Consider the following 23,402-nt stretch of genomic DNA (forward strand, 5'->3'; position numbering starts at 1 on the left):
TATGAAACAAGAGCCATTAATGAACTGTTCCCCTTTTTGCATTAGATGGTTCCAGTAACACTTTCCTCCTCCATTGCAGGTAGATCCATATAAAAATATTGACTAAGGTTAACCTTTTTGTGAAATATGCTTGAAAAGTTAAAACAGTTGTATTTATCAATGGCCACTAGGTGAATAAATAAGATATAAGCATGTTAGTGAAAAGAAGGGCTTATTTGAAATATAAAGAAGATAGCATTTGCATTTGCTTTCTTTTCCTTTTTTCTTACTAGAAAAGAGCTAGGATTCCACTTTTAGCTGTGACCTTTACTTCCAGCCCTACCGTTCTGTAATAATCTAATGCTTCGTGTGTGCTTTACAAACTATGTGGACTATGCTTTGTAGTAAAGAACATATGTTCTATGGAATATGCTAAGAATACTACATTTTATGTTTGGTGAGTAAAACAAGGTTGAGAACCTTGGTTGTCATAATAAAATACTATCAACTGTGTGGCTTAAAACAGAAATTCATTTTCTCAAGGCTGAAAGTTCAAAATCAAGGTGCTGACATATTTCGTCTCTGATGAGACCTCTCTTCCTGGCTCACAGACTACGCCTTCACGCTGTGCCTTCGATTGGCTTTTTCTGTGTGTGCACGCATGTCATGAGAAAAATGGAGAGCACCCTGGTGTCTCTTCCTCTTCTTATAAGGACACCAGTCCTATAGGATTAGGACCCAAACTTATGATTTCATTTAACCTTAATTCCCTCCTTAAAAGCCCTATCTCCAAATACAGGAACACCAAGCCTTAGAGTTTCAACTTGCGAATTCCGAGGGGACCCAATTCGGGGCATAATGTATGCATGCACATGCACACTCACACCCTTAGGATAAAGGGCAATGAGGAGAGAGGGGAGATGCTCATTAGATTTGAAATAAGTGGGTCTTTAGGGACCTTATTAAACATATCTCCTGTGTAGCATATAGAGAGTAAAATATATATTAGAAATTATCCAGTAGTGAATTAACTTTAAAGTAGATATTTAGGAACTTGTATTTGAAGAGGAGGGAAGATATATAGGATTAATGTCCATTCCCACCTCCCTTCTCCCCTGGTTATGAGTGTATTTTAAGGAGAATGAATGAGTGGGGAACGTCAGATGACAGATGGTAGTTCTAGAAGGAATCTTGATAAATCAAACTGGTTCAGTGGTTGAGATAAGGGTAAGTGTGAACCAAGAAGAGGACCACCAATTTCAAAATAGGGAGGGAGGTGGGTCCTGGAGACTGGTGAGATGCTGGCACTGCAGAATGGGGTGAGGGGAGGTCATGATATCAGAGGTGGACGGCTGTAATGTGGAGATGGCAGTGGCTGGGAGCGTCCGCGCAACTTAGGTCATTTGCAAAAGATGGAATCAATGGAGAAGGGGAAAAAATTTTTAAAAGGGGGTGACCCAAGAGCTGTGGGGGTGGGGACTAGTCTTCCTGAACCCTTTGACTTGGAAAACTGTCCAAATGGATGTAGATTTATTGTCCAAATGGGGAACAGCAAGAACCTGGACTGTTCCTGGCAAGCTGGAAGTACAGGCACCCTGCCAGTGACCCTCTCCTTTCTTGCTGAAGATTTGTTCAAGCTTCTCAGCTGTTTGGGGTGTGGATGGACATTTGTCCTTTGACTTTCGGAAACTATGGAGATATGCCCTCCTCAGGGTTTCCTTGAGGGGAGGTTAGAGCAGAGAGCCAGCCAAGCTCTGAGTCTGTAAACCTGAAGAGCTTGGCCCTGGGGCAACACTGCTGATTTCAATGTGGAGGCTGGGTTGGATTCTCTTTGTGCTCCGGGATCCAAGAGATAAATTTTATAAGATTAGTTCCTGGAACAAAAGGAGGATCTTTTACCAACTGTTGCAAGCGCAATAACTTTTCCAAAAGTGCAAGAAAATGCTTGCCCAGAGCCCCTAGGTTTAGAAATTTAACAATGTATTGAGAAATTCTCAGTTTCTTGAACTCCTGTTTTTCAAAAAAAATAAAAAAACAAACTCTTGATTTTTATATCAAATTACCCTGGTTGACAAATAAGATTTTGGAAATGTGTAGAGGAAGAACTTTTGCTATTATTCAAGAAGTCTCATATAATTGGCAAGAAATTCGAAGTGGCTGAGATTTTATCCCACTTGCAAGCTAATGAATTATCTTGCTGTAGTTTTAAGGGTGCTAGGAAAATACACAAGATTGCTTTGTCAGAGAAGACAGTCTATAACTCACAGTCAGAGCAGTAGACAGACCCCAAGAATGTTTTTTAAAACTTATACTGGTTTCCTAGGTAAAAGGTGTGTGTGGTGTGTGTGTGTGTGTGTGTGTGTGTGTGTGTGTGTGTATTTTTTTAATATATTAAAAGAAATATATATATATATATATATATATATATATATATTTTAAAGGTCAGGGAAGGCCAGATTCTTCCTGCACATGCAGTGGATTGCATTTCAGGAGAGGAATTCTGAGCTTAGGGGACCTGAATCTTTTATAAAGGGCAGTAGCATGCATGACCTTACTTCAAAAGTTGATGGTTCTCTCTACCTTCCAAAGACATAGGCAAATCAATCTTTTACTCTAGAGGTAGAAGTGGTTATTTTTCCAAGTTGTTCATTATAGAAACTTCCTTCAAAAGATAGTCTAGAACAAATGGCAGCAAGTGTGTCTTTCAAAATAGCAAAGGGATCTACAAAGGATCATAACCTAGCAGTGGTATGAGCGTGAATTCTTTCTCTGGTCCTGTTCTGTTTCTCCCTGGTATCGGGGATCCAGCCCAGGGATGTTCTACCACTGAACTGCATTTCTAGCCTTTTTCATTTTTTCTTTAGAGGAAGGATCTTGCTGAATTGCCCAGGTTGGCCTTGAACTTGCAATCCTTCTGCCTTGCTCGCCTGCGTTGCTGGGATTACAGGTGTGCTCCAGCAAGCTTGGCTTGAGATTAAGTTATTAATAAATGAAAATAGAATGCAAAGTAAAGTTTTATCATACCTTATTTTCATCTTTATCCCAAATCCCTTATCTAACCCCTCCCTTTAAAAAAATGAAGAGTTTTCTGACTATCTTATCATTATCAATGTCCCTAAACTAAGGAAACTTCCTAAACACTGCTGGAGCATTCTCTCTGCTTCATTCATGTCCATCTTTGGTATCGGATTCCCTCCGGCCTGAATACCCGTCATCATGTCTCTGCCCACATGCATCTCCTCCGCACTGTGGCCCATCAGTCTCTTTTCTCTTCCTACTCTCTACCTTTTAAAGCTTTTCTGTTCATCTGGGATTCTCCTAATTTGCTTTTACCCATAAGATTTGTAAAAGACTTTGAATGATTCCACTTCTGAATGGCTTATCTCATTGGATAAAACAGGGAAGGATCTTAAAGATACTCAAGCCAACTTTTCAGATGTGTGGGAATGATCAAGTGAATATGGCAATATGAAGTTGGTTTGCTTATTTACTTCTTTATTTATTTTTGCTGGGGATTACACCAGGGCCTTGAGCATCCTAGGCAAGTACTCCATCATTGACCTGCATCCTCAGCCTGGGAAATATGAAGTTTAAAGAGTTAAACCAATGCAAACACTATGGAGAACTGCTTAGCACTTTTCATAAAGTTAAACATATTTATATTTTTTAATTTATTTTATTTGTTCTAATTAGTTGTATATGACAGTAGAATGCATTTATACATTTTGATAAATCACACATAAATGGAGTATCATTTCTCATTTTTCTGATTTTACATTATGTTCTTGGTGCCCCACCAGTCTCACATGAGAATGTTTGTACAAGCCTTATCTATTATAGTTAAAACCTGGAAGCAAGCCAAATGTCCATCAACCTGAGAATGGATAATCAAAGCTTGGCTATATGGTCATTCACCACATAATAATGTTTCAGCCAAGGATGGACCACATGTATGAAGGTGGCCCCATAAGGTTAGGTTGCCTAGTGATGCTGTAGCTGTGTCAGTTTGTGTGAGTACCTTCTACGATGCTCCCATGATGACAAAATCACCTAATGGCATGTTTATCAGACTTTATCCCTGTCATTAAGTAATGCGAGGCTGCATGCACGTCATATGAATTTGTTTATACACGCACAGTGGAATACAGCTCAGCAATAAAAAAAGAAAAAAACCTGAACTATGGATATAAACAACAGCATTGATGAAATTGAAAAATCTTTGAGCAAAAGAAGTCAGACACATACAAAAAAAACATGCAGAACTCAGTACTTTTCTCTGAGGGGTCACAGGGGCTTTCTGGAATGGGCTTGGAACTTTCTGGGGTGATGGAAATGTCTCCTTTTGTTTTGGGTGGTCGTAAATGAACATGAAACTCTCAAAACTTGTTGAACTAAATACTTGAGATCTGTGCATATGTTAATTATACCTCAATTATACCCATTTTTAAAGCATATTTCTTCACTATGAAACTTTGTAGAAAGGATTTAACAAGCAGAAATGTATTGTGCATCTTTAAGAAGGAGACAGAGCATAAAGTGTTTCTTGAACATATTCCAGGAGGGAACACTCGAAGGAACATCTCATGGAATAGAAAACCTTTCAGAGGAATGATGCTTGGCTCACACTTGACTTGTATTTCTCTATGATTATCATTTTTCTATTCCATTGCTGATTTCCTTCCTTTTGCTCATTGCAGAGATGGGCTGCTCATGCCAACCCATGGGACAGAGGGGTGAGTCAGTCACCCATTGTGTTAAATTCTCCTGCCTTTCCATTACCAGATGGGTCTCCTTGATTGGCATCCTCCTCTCTCAGTGGCCACAGGTCCACCTTCACTGGCAGAGACACATTTTGGTGAGGGGAGCCCAGCCCTCCTGCATGTGCAGAACTTCACCTTTTTCTGTCATCCAGTTATTTCAGCCATGAACGCTTTCCTTCACTCTTTTACAGCTCACACTTATGTGAGCCCCTTTATCTGTCTGTCACTGTCACTGTGCAATTATCTGGAGACCCCAAGTGAGTAAGACACAATTCCTGCCTTAAGGGGGAGAAAGTCATGCTAACACAGCTTTTAAACAAAGCAGAACTGCAGTATTGGAGCAGCACTAAAGGTCTTGCTATTCCTTCTCTTGCAAACACGCGATTTTCTTTTGCTCCTATGGGTTTGCCGGAGGCAAAAGTAATAATAGCAGCCAATTGACACAAAAGATTTATTACTGCATTAGTTGGCTTCCCATCACTGTGACCAAAAAAACTGAGGTAAAGAACTTCAAAGGAGGAAAGGTGTACTTTGGTTCGTGGTTTCAGTCTATGGTTGGTTGACTCCCTTTCTTTTGGGCCTGTAGTGAGGCAGAACATCACAATGGGAGCATGTGATGGAGGAAGTGGCTCACCTGAGGGCAGCCTGGAAGCAGAGACAGAGGTGAAGGAGTTGGGATTCCAAAATTCTCTCCAAATGCAGGCCCCCAATGCCTTACTTCCTCCAAATAGGCCCCACCTCCTAAAGGTTCCATGACCTCCTGATGGTGCCACAGGCTGGGAACCAAGCCTTTAACACACAGGTCTTTGGAAGACATTTCAGCTTCAAACCACAGGAATTACTTTAACCAAAAGGGTGTCTGTTGCAGCATAAATACTGTATATGTGGCAAAGTGTCAGGGTGGTGCAGTAGATAAGGGTCCCAGGGTCTGCTGGGGTTTGCTGTGCATTTGTGGGTATGGTGGATACTGTGGTTTGGTTATGAGGTGTCCCCCCAAAAGCTCTTGTGTTTGAAGATGCAGGAATGTTCAGAGGTGAAATGATTAGTTTATAGAGTTATGATGTAATTGGTGGATTAATCCATTTGATGTATTAATAATTTGGACAGATTATTGGATGGTAACTATGGACAGGTAGGTTGTGATTGGAGGAATTAGGTCACTCTGGGCATACCTTTAGGGATTATATTTTGTCCCTGGCTCTTCACTCACATTCTGCTTCCTGGCTGCCATGAACTGAGAAACTTTCCTCTACCATGCCCTTCCACCATCATAACCTTAGGCCCATAGCAATGGAGTCCACTGACCATGGACCGAGCCTCTGAAACTGTGTACCCTGCATAAACTTTGCTCCTCTAAATTGTTCTCATCAGGTATTTTGGTCACAGCAATGAAACACATGAACATAGCAGGCTAGTAAGGAAACTCAGAAGAAGCTAATGCTCTAGTGAGAAGGTGACATACAGATCTCTAAATCCTGATACTGATGAGTCCAGAGGTTTTTTCTTGTTTAGGATGAGGAGTGAGGGGGGGTGACCTTTTAGTTATTTTGTGGAGAGAGCACTAGCTCAGAAAATGCATCCTGATTTCTTATTCAGAGTGTAACTCAAACACTTGACATTTTCTTTGCTTGAACTGGCAATCCGGCAGGTGGGGAGGGCAAATTTGACTATGAGTTGTACCCAAAGGCAGCAGAAACAGCCTGGCATTGACCTTACTAAGTACCTTCACAAGCAGGCATCAAAGGGAGGTAGTGAAGCTACAGATGTTATTCAAAGACTAGAAGTTTCTTAAGGAAAGAAAAAAAACATTGTTGATTGCTTAAAAGATTAGCAAGCAGCAAGACTGACTTTGTGTGTGCATAATGTAGAAACCTATGCATTTTAATATGTGTAGAGAATCAGAATACATAGCAACTCCATCACAGCAGAATCCCCCATGCTGTCCCCCTTAATTCACACACATCCCACCCCTGGCCCCTGGCAACCACTGATCTGCTCTTAGTTGCCATAGTTCTGTCTTTTTGAGAGTGCCAGAGAAATGAAATTGTTCCTGTGCATAGCTCTAATGGCTGGCTTCTTTCACACAGGGGAATTCTATCCATAGATCTTTCTTTTGCAGTTCTTCTAGTGCCTGGTCTACTGCCAACCAATTCTCTTATTTTTCCTTCATCTGACTTTATTCCACCTTCATTCCTGAAGGATATTTTCTTAGAATGTAGGATTCTGGGATGATATTTTGTTTTCTTTCAGCAATTTAACCTCGTTGCTCATCTGCCTTCTTGCCTCCAAATGTTTCCGAGGAGAATTCTGTAGTCATTTGAACTGTTGCTCTCCTATAAATGGTGTGTTGTTTTCCACTGATTGCTTTCATAATTTTTGTGTTTGTCTTAATTTTTATTAGTTTGATTAGGATGTGTTTGGGTATGTATTTCTCTGGCTTTGTCCTGTTTGGGGTTCACTGAACTTCTTGAATATACAGGTTTGGGCTTTGGGCTAAGACTGGGGAGTTTTCAGTCTTTATTTTTCAAGTATTTTTTTGGACCATGCTCCTTTTTCCTACCTTTCTAGGACTCTGCTAATACAAATGTTAGACTTTTGGGGAATTGTTCTGTAGGACCCCAAAGTGCTGTTAATTGTTTTTCAATCTTTATGAAAAGACTGTATAATTTCTGTTGCTATTTTCTGGTTGCTTGACTTAATGCTGTCATCTCTCTTTTATTGAACCATTTGGTAAGTTTTAAATTTTTATTATTGTGTATTTTAATTCAAAACATGAATTTGATTCTTTTATATTTTATTTATTCATTTATTTAGCTGAGGCTTTCTAGAGTGTTTATTCTTCTTAGAGCATTTTTCTACTAGCTGCTTTAATAACTTTCATATCTTTGTTATCTTGGCATTGACATCTGTGATTGTCTTCTTTGTGAGGTGAAATTTTCCTGGTTCAAGTAGCTTTGAATCCCATCATGGACATTTAGAATATTGTACCATGAGATAATGGGTCTTATTAAAACCTGTAGATAATCTTTGTTTGTTTGCCTGTTGTTTAGCACGAAATTGACAGTTGATTTAGATTACACATTCTCATCAGCCTTCTGAGATTGTGGTTGGAATGTCAATTCTGTTTTCAAAGTCTTGGCAGTGCTGTTTAGATTTCTCTTGGATGACTACTCTCTCATGGTCAGGCTAAGACCTAGATTAATTAATCAGCTTGTTGCTATGACAAAATACCTGAGATAATTAACTTAAAAGAAGGAAAGATATGGCTCACAGTTTCAGAGACATCAGTCCATGGTCACTTGGTCCCATTGCTCTGGGCCTGCAGGGAAGCAGAACATCATAGTGGGAGGCCATGATGGACAAAGCTGTTCACCTCATGAAGGCTGGGAAACAAAGAAGAGAAAGAAAGAGAGGAAGGAGCTAGACTCCTAATATTCCCTTCAAGGACACATCCTCAGTGATCTAACTTCTGTCACAGGCCTCATCTCTTAAAGGTTCCACCATTTCCCGATATTGCCACAGACTGGGGACCAAGACTTCAGTACCCAGACCTCTGGGGGACATTTACAGTCCAAACCATAACAGTGATATAGCTGTCAATTCAGTTCTTACATTCTTTGTTATGCAGTTTTTGGTCAAATCCAAGCATTCATAGCTTGGGGTTAAGCCCCAAAGTCTGCAAATGACTTTTTGAGTTTTGTGTTTCCCAAGCATCTCCCCCTCCACGATCTCCCCGGAACTTTCCACTTTCCCAGGACTCACCTTCTTGGTTGACCATCCCAGAAGCTGCAGCTTTATTTACCCCACTCTTCTGTGCCCTTATTGTGTCTCCGCCCCTGTTTAGGACCAATGGTGGGGGCACACAAAGTAAAAGAATGCTCAGGAGACCACGGTCCTTTGGAAGTGTTCCCTTCCTCAGCATTTTCCATGTCGGGGGACCTTCCATGCTGTGGCTGTCACTGCCAGAAGATGCCTTTCTCTCATCTTGAACCTGAACCATGAGATTGATGCTGGAGCTCTCTGTTCACACTGAAGCCCACTTCTGGGTTCCATGCTACCTTGAGTCCTACCAGAGCGAAAACATGGCAAATGCAGTTAGTTTGGTGGCCCTTTGCATTCTTGTGTTCTTCTCCAATCTACCTGCTCTCTTAAGAGTCCTCACGTGTGGCTGGGGATATAACTCAGTCAGTAAAATGCTTGCCTCGCACACACAAGGCCCTGGGTTCAATCCCCAGGACCCCCAAAAAAAGAGTCCTCATGTGGCATCCCCATGCATTCTGTCTACCTGTTAACTATATTCAATAGGAGAAGCAGAACCAGAACCTCGCTGAGCCATTTCCCCAAAATCCCTTTGGTTTGAGAACTGGGGATAGTTTCCTGACTACAAGGGTAGAATGGATGCATCATGCTAAGGGTTTATGGTGGCAGTTTTCAATTATGTGGGTTTGCGTAGTTGTGTATGAGCCTTTGTTAGGTATGGAGAACAGACATTGTGAGCTATTGTAGCAAGGTGATGGCTACAAGGAGGGATCAAACCCTCGTCACAGACTGAAGTGGTAGTCACCCTCTCTTCGTCCTAGCCACTACTCATGGGAAGAAAAGCAATTATGGTACTGTAGGCAACCGCCTTCCTGCAGACCTATCATTAATGGTCTCCTGGGAGCATTTGATATTTGAGATACGGAGTGGACAGCCCTGCATCTCTTTTCAGGTCCCATCTGAAACTTTTTCTTCTCTTTGTCGTTAATCTGTTTTTTCCTGCCAGCCACTTGTTGTGGAGTAATGTAACATTAGGATAGAACGACAGCTCCAACTAACAGAAGGGGCTGGGTGGAGGGCTCAGGTGAAGAAACGAGGCTCTTCCATGTCGTAAATGTCGTTATCTAGCCCGTAGCCGTCTGTGGGGGAAAAGCTGCTGTGCAGAAAGCCCTTTACTGATAAAGATAGAGTTGTTCTTGCCAATGTCACCCAAGGGATAAACACTTGCCTGCCATAAAATCTCATTAGTCCTGCCAGGTGAACAAGGAAATGTAAAGATCTGTGGCCCCACGCTAACTAAAGCCATTATCTGCAGACCGTCTCAGCAATGTGTTATGGGCCTATTTGAAGATTCCAATTTACCTGTAGTAGGTTTGCTTCTTTCATTCCACTGGCAGGAAATATTCTGCTTGTCTTATTGTTTTGGATTCATGTTCAGAGGACTGAGACTACCAGAGGCTTCTCTCCAAAAAAAAAAAAAAAAAAAAAAAAAAGTCAAAACACCAGCCACCTGGCCTTTGTCCCAGCACACACAGTCTTAAAGGAGGTTTCAGTTTGTGCAGCGACGGGCCAGTTTGGTGCGTGTACAAGTCGAATGACATGGTTGACATACTCCTGAATCCATTTGTGGTTGAAAAACATGGTGAGAATCTAAAAAATGCCAGAGAGCCTCTGAGAAAGACATTATCAAGTTCAGTAATGTTTTCCTCTTTTATATATTTGGTTATGTAAGAAACATTAATTCTTTCAACAAATGTTGACTGAGTGTGTCTGAAGGCAGGGCGTGTGTTAGGAGCTGTAGGAGCTGCAGAGAATACCCGCCTTTGCTTTCTCAGAGCTTGCAATGGTCAGTGTGGCCTGACCATTCTCAGTCACCGGGTCAGAAAGCCTGGCCAAGCTTCAACTTCGCTGGGTGCTCCCTTCCCACGTTCAACTGGTCACCTGATTCTCTGGATCCTATTTCCAAAATTCTGAAATCGACTTTGTTTTCCTCATCTCATTGCTGCTGGACTCTCTCTACAAAGCTATTACTGATGATAATTGTCTGGACTCCAGCAATCTCCTCCTAACCAATCTCCAGTCAAGTCACGAATCTGATCGCATCTCTCCCCTACTTGAAATTCCTTCATAGTTCTCCATTTAGGTCCAGGTAGGCCCAGGCTCCCCACATTATTCTGGCCCCAACTTGCTCTTTCATGGCTCTCTTCCACTAGACCTGTGATATTAGTTGCTCTCTGAGAAGGCCATATATTTGCCCACTTCTGTGCCTTTGTTCTGGTTATTTTTGTTTGTTTGTTTGTTTATAATCCCCACCCCTTTTTCTTTCCTTGCCAAGCAAAATCAAATTTGACCTTTGATACCTGGGTCAAATGCTATCTCTTCACTGTGACTGATTAGTGGTTATAGCTCCCATTTCTAGGATGCAGAATTTTGTTTAGGTACCATTCATTCATTCTTTCATTCAATATATTCATTAACAATACTTTATTATTGGGCAACAGCAGAAGATCAGCTGCTGAGAGTACTCAGGTAATCAGTGGAGAGATGAACTTCAGTATAAACCCATGCAATGGCAGAAGTGATGGTTGATGGATGTGGGAAAAAAGGCACACTCATACATTGCTGGTGGAGTTGCAAATTGGTGCAGCCACTCTGAAAAAGCAGTATGGAGATTCCTTAGAAAACTTGGAATGGACCCACCTTTTGACCCAGCTATCCCACTCCTCGGTTTATAACCAAAGGACTTAAAATCAGCATACTACAGTAATGCAGCCATATCAATGTTCATAGCAGCTCAATTCATCGTAGCTAGATTGTGGAACCAACCAAGATGCCCTTCAATTGATGAATGGTTAAAGAAACTGTGGTATAGATACACAGTGGAATATTACTGGGCCATAAAGAAGAATAAAATCATGGCATTTGCTTGTAAATAGATGAAGTTGGAAAATATCATGCTAAGTGAAATAGGCCAAGCCCAAAAAACCAAAGGCTGAACGTTTTCTCTGATAAGTGGATGATGATATATAACGAGGAGGGGGTTGCGGAGGGAAGAAAAGAATGAAGGAACTTTGGATGGTGTAGAGGAAAATGGGGTGGGGAAAGATAGTAGAATGAAACAGACAGTATTACCCTATCTACATTTATGATTACATGAATGGTGTGAATCTGCATTGTGTACAACCATAGAAATGAAAAGTTGTATCCCATTTGTGTACCCCATTTTGTGTCTGTGAAAATAAAAAAAAATTAATTTAAAAAAAAAGTGATGGCTGAGATCTCAGAAGGCAAAACTGTGGATAAGTGAGGGGTGGAACCACCACACTCTTCCAACCTCTAAACTACTAAATCACTAGTGACTTATTAACTTAAAATTATTCATCAATGCAAATTAAAAATAATTTCAGAAACCCTATACGATTGGGAATGAGTATGTGGACTTATTGAGACAATCAATAAGGATGTTGGAACGGTTTTCTGAGGCTGTGGGGTCTTTGCTCCGTAGCACCTAAGAAGAAAGAGCGGAGGGACAGAGTCCAGCTGCCCTAAAGAACCTGGGAAGCAGTCTGACACCGACCTTGGCCTGCCGTGCTCAGGTAACTTGGGCCATTTTGGGGGGGTAGATCTGCTGTATCAGAACGGAGTGAAGGGGGATCCGTCTTTGTCATGCCCTCAGGGCTGTTGCTCTTGGTTCCCAGTCTCCCTACCCAATCCCTGGCAGGACCTCCTCAGGTTATATTGATTATTAAGAAGTTATCCGCGCTGCTCCTTGCTTCCTTTGTCTACCCACACGAATCTATCACACGCACGTCTGTTTCTAACACTTTCCAACTAACAGAACTCAGGGCCTTTCGGGGCAGGGTCGCACCCTTTCAGTCTGGCATTGGGAGCCCTCAGCCATGTGGCCTGTGCCTGGAATTCCTTCACTGAAGGATTTCACCCAGTTTCAAACAGAAAACGACACGTTGCAAATGAATGGCTCTGTCCCTCGCCCTCACCTTCCTAGCTCCCTTCCTGCTGGAAAATCCCGATCCTTCCCCTGCCTTTACCTCGTGGTCTAGATGCAGTTCCCCATCATCTTTAGGTACCCAGGGAGGCCTGATTCCCTCGGAGTTCCTTCTCCTCTGCATTTTTGTAGTTCTTATGGTCTGAACTCCTCACTTTTACATAATCGTGAACCATGTTGGATCTCTGTCTTTCGTTTCCTGGGACTATGTTCTGTTTCTCAAGTGGAATGCAAACTGCTTGAGGTCAGGGACCATGCTATGGAATACTTCTTAGGTTTTAGGGTTGTATGTAATTTAAAAATGATACCTTAGACCTGTAAGTAAATATCTCGTTGAGATCTTGCACATAAATAAATCCACAAACCTGAAAATAATTTTTTATTAGACCATGTGTCTTGTTTTTAAACTTCAAAATATGCTACCTATTTTTATAGGTGCTAAAGAATCACAAAATGTGGTGGTAATAATAACAAACATGTAAGGAGTTCTTACTGTACCTTGCACACTTTCCCAGTGCTTTTCTGTGTAATAACTGCTTAATTCTCCTGACAGCCCAAAGACTCTGGTACTTGGGGTTCTCCCATCCTACAGCCAAGAACACCAGGGCACAAAGAGGTGAAGTCATTGCCATGGTCAGGCGGCTGGGCCTGGTGTCCAGGGGCTTAACCACAGTGCATACTGCAGCTCATTCATACAAGGACATGTGAAATGTAGGTCGAGTTAAGGAATAAATTATAATTAGAGGCCAGAGGAAAAACTGTGAAGGACCTTGTCAGGATTTACGTCTGAGAGGTGGTAAGACAGCACGTGTCCTCTGGGTCATGAAGGTGTTGTGTTCTAAGGAACTCAGGAGAAAGAACAGTTCATTATCTGTAGGATCTAGTTTTAGATGTTTTTAAAAAGACATTATAAAGAAGAAGAGTCTTCAGTTAGATTACTGTGACTATAACAGTTCTGATCTTCTTCTTATTTTTTTTAAATGCTCTACCCAAACTCTGGTGAACTTTGTTGAGTTTTTCGTTAAAAAAAAAATCTCCTTTTCGAACCTAGAAGATATTTCATCTTTTTCACTTCAACAGCTGGAAAGTCTCCCTTGGGGGTCTTAGTTTTATTAACTATTTTTAGGCTTCCAGATTCTTCTGTTGGCTCTCCAGGAAGCCAATTTTGTCCCTAAGCCCCTGAGAGTAGTCCAGTTCCACCTTTTACCCACTCACTGCAACGCAGTAAAATGTTGCCTAATTATCACTTTTGTGGAATCCCAGAGGTGTGGGTATTTGTCTCCAGGCTACTGCTGTGCACTATAAAATCTCAGAGGAGAGATAAACCCCTTCATTATTTAAATCTCTAGGTCTTGTAATAAGAGTTTGTCCCAATCCAAATTATTTGCCGTCTTGTGAAAGAAGTGATCAAATGAGACAGTGTAACTCATCCCAAGAGCATGTCTAAAGCGAACAGTTGAAGGGACTGTCTCATTTGGGTGGTTCCCAGTTCCAAAGGGAGCTCCCCGCAAGGTCAAAATCCTTTTATTATTTTGTTTCTTCATTTGGGGGATGATTAACAAATTCAGAGGTTAATAGATAAGGAAATGCTACTACTTCCTCTCCTGTGGAGACACAAAATCAAACCCTAATGATAGCAATACTTCGAATTTTACTGCACTTTTTCTTCTGATAATGGCTTCTTTAGGCAATTTGAGATAAATAGCTGAACCAACCTTTTTACTAGAAATTACTTTTAATGGATAAAAACATATCACATTTTTATTTATAAAGTAAATTGATGCTTATTTGGGTTAACCTTAAAATGAAACATCATACATGTACAATTTACAAATACATTGGAATTTCAAGGGAAGGAATTAAAATTAAAGGTTGCATGATTATTTCCTTATTATCAGTAGGGAAAATTATAGAATTGGCCACTAGTTGTTTATGTATTTATCCTTCAAGATTTTTTTTTTAAAGTATACAATATTCTATTCACTCTGACATAGGGAAGACATTGTGGAATGCTTTCAAGAAGTGGATTTTAGTGGAGGAACAGCAATGGAGAAGGAACTCTCTGACCAGGATTCTCTACTCTGTTTTCTGCCTTATCCATCTGTGTCTCCCTCCAACAGTGGCTGTTTAAAAAAGAGGTTCAATACTTTAGATCTGGAAATGTCCCCTAAAGGCCTGTATGTTAAAAGCTTCATGACCAGCCTATGGCACAATTAGGAGGTAGTGGAACTTTTAGAGGGCAGGCACTAGTGGAAGAGTCGGGTCACTGGGATGTATGTTCTTGAAGAGGATGCTGGAATCCCAGCCCCTTCTTCTTTCTTTCTTTGCTTCCCTGATGTCCTGAAGTGAACAGGCATCCTCTGACATGTGCTTCCGTCATAATGTATTGTGTTGCCACAGGCCCAAAGCAATAGCGTCAACCAACCATGAACTGAAATCCTAAAACTATAGGCCCCAAACAACCTTTCCTCCTTTTAATTTGATTACCTAAGATGTTTTGTCACAGCAATGGAAAGCTGACTAATACAATAGGCTTGCTACATATGTGTTGGTGGTATTTTAGGATGATTTTGGTTTGAGCTCAGGGTTAAGTTCCTGGGTCTCTTTCCTAACAAACCTCAGATCTTCTTGACTTATATACTTCCATCTTCGTAGCAAAGGGATGGATATTTACAGAAGCAGAAGTTGTGTCCTTTAAAAACTAAGATCCCTTTCAGTAGCCATGAAGATGCATAAATAGTCTCAGTAGCATTGGTTTCCAATCTTATCTGCATATTAGAATAGACTTGGAAACTTTAAAAAAAATATTGATGCTCAGTTCCTTCTCTGCCTTAAGATTAAAATTGTAATTGGTCAGTGTGGGGACTGGAAACCTGTCTGTTTAAAGTTCCCCAACAGATTCCAGTGGATACAACACTGAGAATCCCTGCTCTGAAGTTATGCTAAGAAGAAAGAGTCCCTCTCCCTCACTGATCTGCAGCTGGTACACCTTGAGATATGGTACCCACAGGGGTGCTTTATAGATGACAACAAGCTGAGAAATTACTGAATGGTTGTGATGAAAGGCACTGCCAAAATAAAAAGATTATTAAAAGTATTACTCTGATTATTTTGTTAGAAAAGATTGCTGATATCTGACCTCTGGGGATTATCATGTCAGTCACAGAGCACTTCCTCCCCTGTACTGTCCTCTCAAGCACCCTGGGAGGCGGAGAGGGGTGGTATCATCATATACAGTTTTTATAAGTGAGGAAAGGAAGCCCCGAAAGTTGGATGATTAGTCCAAGATCACACAGCTGCGTAGCCAGCCGCCTGGGGGTTAGTATCCAGGTTTCTGATTGTTATTTCATTGTAACAAATCGGTACTGTGATAAATTAGAAACCCAAACGGTTCTAGTCACTTACTAGTGGTGTGACCCACGAGCCATTGTTTAACCTCTCTAAATCTGTTTCTTTGTCTACCAAAGGAAGCTAATACTTGCACCTGTCTGACAGGACTGTTGTGAGGATAAAATGAGATAAAACACCTCCTCACAGGGTATAAAACTCAGAACAAATATAAACCGTTGTACTATTATTAACCAGAGGGAGAGAGCAGCAGTTTGAGGGTCAGGACACTTATGATGGCGCTCTCCTGCGCTTGGGATTCTACATGAAGCCCACGCTGCACTGTTACCTTAGAATATCTCATTCTTTTTAATACGGTCTGCTTCTGTTTTTGACTTGGTCTGTTTGTTAATGTACCAGACCAGGGTTGCAGAGTGGTCCTTGGCACACTGGGATTCCTGTCAAGGAAGGATCTGACGGTGAGGCACTGAGTCTGTTTTGGGATTCACTCTCCTCTGCTCTGCTGCATTCCTGGATATTCTGGCTCTTACTGGCATCTGGAGCAGCTGCCGGGCATGTCCTTAACTACCCTCCCATCACCTGCTCCATTACCTCATTTTGGCTCCCCGGTGCTATTTTGGAGGGTCTGGATTAGTCATGTAGGGTACTTGATCAAAATCGCTTGAACAGCTCTTCTTTTGCTCCACACTGGGCCTCGCTCTTGGAGAGCAGACCAGGGTTAGGAGAGCAACGTCTGAGGGATGTCTGAGGTTTCTCGCCTAAGAGATGAAAGTTGGGAAAATGTTAAAAGGAGAGATGAAAGAGATGAGACCTTTCAATCGACCATCAGTGAGCCGTTAGATAGGACTTAGTTGTAGATATAAAGACAGTTCTTATTTATAAGTACAGGTCATTTTATACCTATTTTTTATTTAACATCAGCAAATTCCACTATACTTTTCATAATTCTCTCTGGCCCAATGCTCTACAAACAGTAGATTTTCAATAAGTGTTGTCAGGAATGTCTTTGTGACATTCGTTCATTTATTTATTCATATAAAAAACACTTATTGAGTTATAACTCTATGCCAGGCACCAGGCTAGGACCAGGGATACAAAGCCGTAAGACCCATTCCCCATTCTCAAGGAGCATATTGTTCAGCAGGAAAACAGAAGTGAACAGATGGTTAGAGTCAGCATGATCGCTGATGGGGGGGCGTGGGGTCCCATGGGGCACACGGGAAGAGGACTGGGGCTAGGGAATGGCAATGCCTGAGCTGATTCTTGCAGGGTACAGAGGAGCTGGGAAGGTGAAGGGTACAGAGGGGTCCGCTGGGGTGGGCAGGAGAGGTGTGTGGGCACGGATGTCTGGGAGAGCGAGGAGGGTGGACGGCAGACAGCAAGGAAGAGCGGGCAGGACCAAGTCACCTGGAGGTTGTGTCTACTCACACCCACCTAGTTCATGAATTAAATGTGAATGAAATGGAATAGAGACTATCAGAGAACAAGATCTGCAGTACAGGGCTGGGGAGATAGCTCAGATGGTAGAGTGCTCCTTTTGCAAGCACAAGGCCCTGGGTTCGATCCCCAGTACCGCGCAAAAAGATCCACAGCACAGATAAATGCCACTTTGTACGGTGTGTGGTTAGTGTGCGTGTGTGTCTAAATTAAAAAATAATAAATGTACATAAGTATGTACTGAGTTCAGTGGTTCATGGTACAAATGGTTTTGGATCCACTTTTGTAGATCAGCACTGCCACTGAAGGGTTTTGCCCAGAGAAGTGAAATGATCAGACTTACGTTTCAGTACAGTTACTCTGACCACAGCGTGTGGGGTGGGTCTGAGGGGTTGGAATGCAGCAAGTGCTATGGCAGCTATTTTGTACAATGAGGAGAAGTCACATATTGCAAAGGGCAGGTCAATGAGACAGGAGGAGCCTGGGCCCCTGATGACTGTGGAGATGTCATCCCAGCCCTGCACCGCCTATTCAGATTTTTAAATGAAAGAGAAATAAATCTCTAGACTCGTTAAAGCATAGATCTGTGATGGTGGGCTCTCCACTGTTATACCTGCTGGAGGGGTCTAGAAAGTAAGATGGTCTGTAATAAACCCACTTCCTGTAATTCATATTTCTTCATAATCCCCTCTTCTTGTGTATGACTGGGACCTGTGACTAGTCTCTAATCAATAGAATTTGCTAATTGTTCATACAACTGCATGAACAGATTATTTAAGATTCTGGCTTCTGTCTTGTTAGTAATCTTATCCCTTGCTGGCTTTGGTGAAGCAAGTTGGCATCTTTATGAAATGCCCTATGCAGAGAACCCTACAGCAAAGAACTGAATTTAACCTCTGGCCAATAGCTTGCAAGGAACAAGTCAAATATCCATCAACAGGAAACAGGGTGAGTTTTTAAAGTTACAGGCAAGGATGCTAACAAGTAACATGAAAACATCTGAAAGTATAAAACTCACTGGTAAAAGTAAGTACACCTTCAAATTGGAATACTCTAATACTGTAATGGTGGTATATAAATCGCTTTTAACTTTAGTATGAAGGTTGAAAGACCACATTATTAAATATAATAACCTCGTGTTAATCACAAAGCAACAACTTATGGTACATAAACACAAAAAAATTCAAAGGAAGGAAGGAATAAAGGATCTATAAACAATTAGAAAACAATTAACAAAGTGGCAAAGTCCTTATCTATCCATAATAACCTTGAACATAAATGGAAATGAATGGATTGTATTGTTACAGAAATTAAAATTAATGTGCTAACTCTACTCTTATAACATGGATAAATCTCAGAAACACAATGTTCAACAACGAAAAGGGAATCTCAAGTAAGCGTAGTATAACAACATTTATATAAAGCTTGAAAACACTCAAAAATATGTGATGCTTATAATATAGCAGATACAAAATAATAATAAGAAAATGTGTTCCCCAAATAACATCAAATATCATGATCAATTATAATTATGTGTTTTATTTTCTTTTGGAGGTAAATCAAGGGCATGCTAAGCAAGACCTCTACCATGGAGCTACATCTCCAGTCTAAATTTTGTATGTTTTAATTGTTAAGAATCTCAAATGCTTATCTGTCATGAAGGTGTAAGTCCTGGCACTGGTCAAGAAGGAAGAAACACATGTTTCTTCCAAAACTTAATCATTATCCTTACTTTATTTCACAGTCTTTGGTGTGTGTGTGGGGTGGGCACTGGGGATTGAACTCAGGGTTCTTTACCACTGAGCTACACTACCAGTCCTTTTAATTTTTTATTTGGAGACATAGTTTCACTAAGTTGCTGAGACTGGCCTTGAATTTGGGATCTTCCTGCCTCATCCTGGGATTACAGGCATGCTGAACTGCAGAGAGTAAGAACAGGGGACCAGTGTTTGCAGGGGATAGAGACAGCGTTGCTAGAATTCTTTTGCCGCTGAGAATTTTTTGGAAATGTAAAATCTGAGGTAAGATTTGAGGCAGGAGTAAGGCAGCCTGGTGAACATAAGGAGAGACTATCAAGGAAAATAAGAATGGATGAACAGTTTTATTCAATAGTTAGCCATTTGGGAGAGACTCATGTAAGCTGATAATTATGATTTTATATTGTTTATACGTATAAATCACAAAGAAGACCTAAAATGCACCAGAGAAATGAGATGAAGGAATGGAAAAAATTTTCCCCAAAGCTGCTCTAAACTCTCTATATAGTTGAAGTGAAGCAACACACAAGAAAAATAAGAAAGAATAACAGGGATGGAAGGGGCCCCCTGGAATGGCTGGCATCTTCTAGAAGGGAAAGGGGAATTCCAGCTGTACCATTCTTTTTTTCCATTGAGATTTGAAATGTTTTGTGGTTGGGTTTGCTTGGCACAATGCTGTCTTCTATGAATAGAAAACCTGATCCCAAGCTGCTTTTCCTCTATGACTTGCCACCTACATTTTAACACGCATCAGTGGATAAATCAGAAGGTGACATGCTTTCCAATTCACTGCAAGATACTCTGCGTGTCACAAAGTAACTCTTACCAAGATTTGCATGAGTAATTCGCATTTAGTTATGAGTTCCTCTACTAAGTGAAGGGCCTAAATGGTTAGGTGAAAGAAGCCTTTGCTAATCTGTTTCTTTCTAACAGGTATATGCTCTGACTTACTGCCGCGCTCAATGGAAGTAGTATTACTCCAGCTCCCACAGCTAACTGTGTTTTTATGCACTGAGTTATGTGTCCACAATACTCCAGAGTGTTAGCATCCACTTCGCAGCCTCAAGTCTTGGATTTTCTGTTCATAATTTTAAATTAGCAAAAAGAAATGAAAAAATCATAGGCAAGGATAATTCTTAGACTATTGCCTGGTGGTTTTTTGCTTATTTTGGCATATATGAGAAATATTTTGAATTCCTAAAATGTGGAACTGTTCTTTTCATTAGGAATGTGTGATTAAAGTGAGGCTTGCTTCTAATGGGAGATGGAAGCCTAGATATAGTAAGTTCATGAACAAAATAGAGCAAAATTCTCACTTTGGGTAAGACAGAAATGAAGGAATGAGATGTTTAAGTATCTTTATTTCTTTCTCTTGTCTATTATCCTCTCATACGACCTTCAAGAAATAGCAGTATCTGAGAGATAAAGCTGCCACCTTGAAAACTGGACTTTTTAGTTTAGTTCTTCCCTTCCATCGCTGAGTTCCACTTCACTTTGAGATCTCTCTTACTACTTCCTCGCTTCCTCCCACTTGCTGATAAGGAGTAAAGGTGTAGTATAGTAAGTGGAAAATGGAGTTTCCACAAGTCTGAGAGGGGTCAGTTCATGTGGAGCTCAGGCTTCAGGCCAAGCTTGGGATCATCAGCAGTGACCCATATAGGCCAGACTGGGCCTGGGGTCCCATAATCATCTGCTGTAGTGGAGCTGGGTCTTTGCTTTACGTAAGACTAGAATTCAGAGTGACTCTAAAGGCTAGGACTGAACCTTTGGTACTAGGGCATCTATTAAAGAGGTCTCTATTCCTCTAAGACAGGGTTTCTTAAGCCTTTTAGATTGAATTCACAGTAGGAAACGTATTTTACTTCCTAATGTATATTAGGAAAGAAGAACCTGGAGTATTTCAACATAGAGAATTTAGTGTTAGGCACTGATTAAACTGATGTTTGGGAGTAGAAAAATATTAAAAAGCACAGAATAATAACTGCAATTAGCAGCTACAGCCTCTAGGGTTGGGAATCAGAGAGGAGAAGAAGGTTGGGGTTATCAGGAGCCAGAAGCTTGGAGGAGGGGCCACATAGAGCTGGACTCAGACCTTTGAAAAGGGACACTACCAGGCTGAGCCATTAACTCTGGGACAAAAGGAGAAGGGATACAATGCAGCTGGTTCTGAAAGTGCAACAAAAAGCTAGAGGTAGGAAAAACTGCCACCAGGCTAAAGGCCATAGCTGGGGGATGCTGAAGAGCACAGTAAATCCAACAGGAAGAGCAAGTTGTCCTGGCTCCTCCCTGCTTTGTGCTCTTTCTCCAGTGCCTCCCTGGCCTGATAACAAAGTAGAGGTGTGGTTTTCCCAGTTTCAGCCCCACCAACACCAAGCAGAGGAGGGGGTAGTTCTGAAGCCGAAAGAGAACAACCCTGTGTCTGCTAGACTGTACTTCACCTTAACTATAAGCGAGCACTCTGAATTTTTTTATGGCATTCTTTTGTTTTACTTTACCCTATGTTACCTTATCACATTTGGAATATTAAAAAGCTGGGAGAGCTCTTCATAGTGATTTCATGACCTACTGTAGCTGTGACCCAGTGAGGAAGCTCTGCTCCAGGTCTTCAAGGGCAGTGGGACTGAGCACTGGAACTGACTCCTTCCAGAGCAACAGTGACTTATGGGAATCTCTTTGCAAGGGACCCCTCTACAGCATACCGATATGGGACCCACACCTCCACAGGCTTCAGGAATATTTATATTAAGAGGTTGCAAATGTTCTGTATATGGTAGTGCCCCTCATCCCTGGTTTTGCTTTCCAGTTCCAGTTATCCATGATCGACCAGGGTTCTAAAATAGTAAATGGAAAATTCAAGAAACAAACAATTTCAAAGTTTTAAACAACTCTTAATACACTGCATTGTTATAATTATTCTATTATTATTGTTAATCTCGTACTATGCTTGATTTACAAATTAAACTTTATCATAGGTATGTATATATAGGAAACTAGTATCTATAGGGTTCAGTACTATCTGTGATTTCAGGCTTTCACTGGGGTCTTTGAACACATCTTTTGCAGTTAAGTGGGGACTGGTGTAGTACGAGAAGGAGGTAGGTACTAGAGGAGAAAAGTTAAGGAACTACCTACCAAAATATTGTATTCTTAGCTTATATGTGTATATATTTATTTATATATGGTATTATAAAGATGCAAAAATGCACATTACAGAGTTTGAGATACAGTGAAGAGAAAAGGACAAAAGCTAAATAATAAATGAGTGCCACTAGGCAGTATGGCCAGTTGTCAAGTGAGTGATATAGGCAGGAAATATTGGTAATACAGAGCAGGGGATATGATTATGAGCAGAAATGATCTGGAAAGTTTTCACATAAAAGCCTGAGTTAGCTTTTGTAGAACAGGTGAAATTTAGATGGGGTAAGGGGATGGCTTCTCAGGGGAAGAGAACAACAGAAGCAACAGAATCAGGTAAAGAAGCACAAGTTCTGCTTGCTGTAGCACTGAGACTTGGGGCTCAGAATGAGCAACAGAAATCTGAGCCTCAACCACAGCTGAGGTGAACTTGGAAATGCAGAGGTTGTAGGGATTGAACCTTGGGGATTATTTTCAGATTTAAGAGCTGGGAGAGAGTGGTAAGTAATACACTGAGGGATGGGTGGAAAGCTTTGATGAGAACCAAAGTCATGGACCACCAATAAGGGTGATCAGCAACATCAATTGCTACAGAGGCTGAAGCTGAGGACCTAGGAAAAACATCTGACTGGATCTGAAGCACTAAGTCTCTTTAATGAGAGTGGTGGCTTTTGACCACACGGTCTATGCGCATTAATCTCTTGCTACTCTCAGCTTCATTTTTTGGGTTTGTTCAGTGTATTTAACTATCACTTGAATGGGTCCAAAGTGTCCAGTGAAAATAATAAAGTTTCTCATGATCCTTGTTCTTTCACAGCTGTTCATGGCCTGTGAGGAGTTTTACAGCTGTGCTTCAGTGGCTCATGGTCTTCCCTCGTGTGACTGCCTACCTCCAGCTCGCTGCACAGCAGCTGTTTGCTTTCTCTGTTGTCATCCATTCTCAAGTGGCTTGTCCTGCCAAACTGATTCTCTGGGATCCTGGCATCAAAAACCAAGGAGGTTTATGCATTAGGACTTTACCTTTGGAGACTTCTTCATGACTGCAGACAGCCCTACAACCCCAGCCAGCTGCCTTGCTGACTGGTCACAAGGGAAACCAGATGAGGGAGAGATGGATCAGGTGAACCTATCATCCCTACCACAAAAACATGTGTTCAGCTGGTAGCAGATCAGTATCAACTTATCCAGGAGTAAAGGAGAATCTATTTATATGCTCGTTAC

General features: G+C 41.2%; 1 long non-coding RNA gene across 1 annotated transcript; it reads right to left on the reverse strand.

Moving 5' to 3' along the window:
* Positions 1–4,292: 4,292 nt before the first annotated feature.
* LOC306660408 lies at positions 4,293–16,621 on the reverse strand. Its single transcript, XR_013763621.1, has 3 exons — positions 16,444–16,621; positions 8,011–8,122; positions 4,293–4,815 (listed from the first exon to the last, which is right to left on the reverse strand). It is a non-coding gene; the product is annotated as an uncharacterized lncRNA (long non-coding RNA).
* Positions 16,622–23,402: the final 6,781 nt, after the last annotated feature.

Source organism: Sciurus vulgaris (genome assembly GCF_902686455.1).
Source record: "Sciurus vulgaris genome assembly, chromosome: 4".
Lineage (NCBI taxonomy): Eukaryota > Metazoa > Chordata > Mammalia > Rodentia > Sciuridae > Sciurus > Sciurus vulgaris.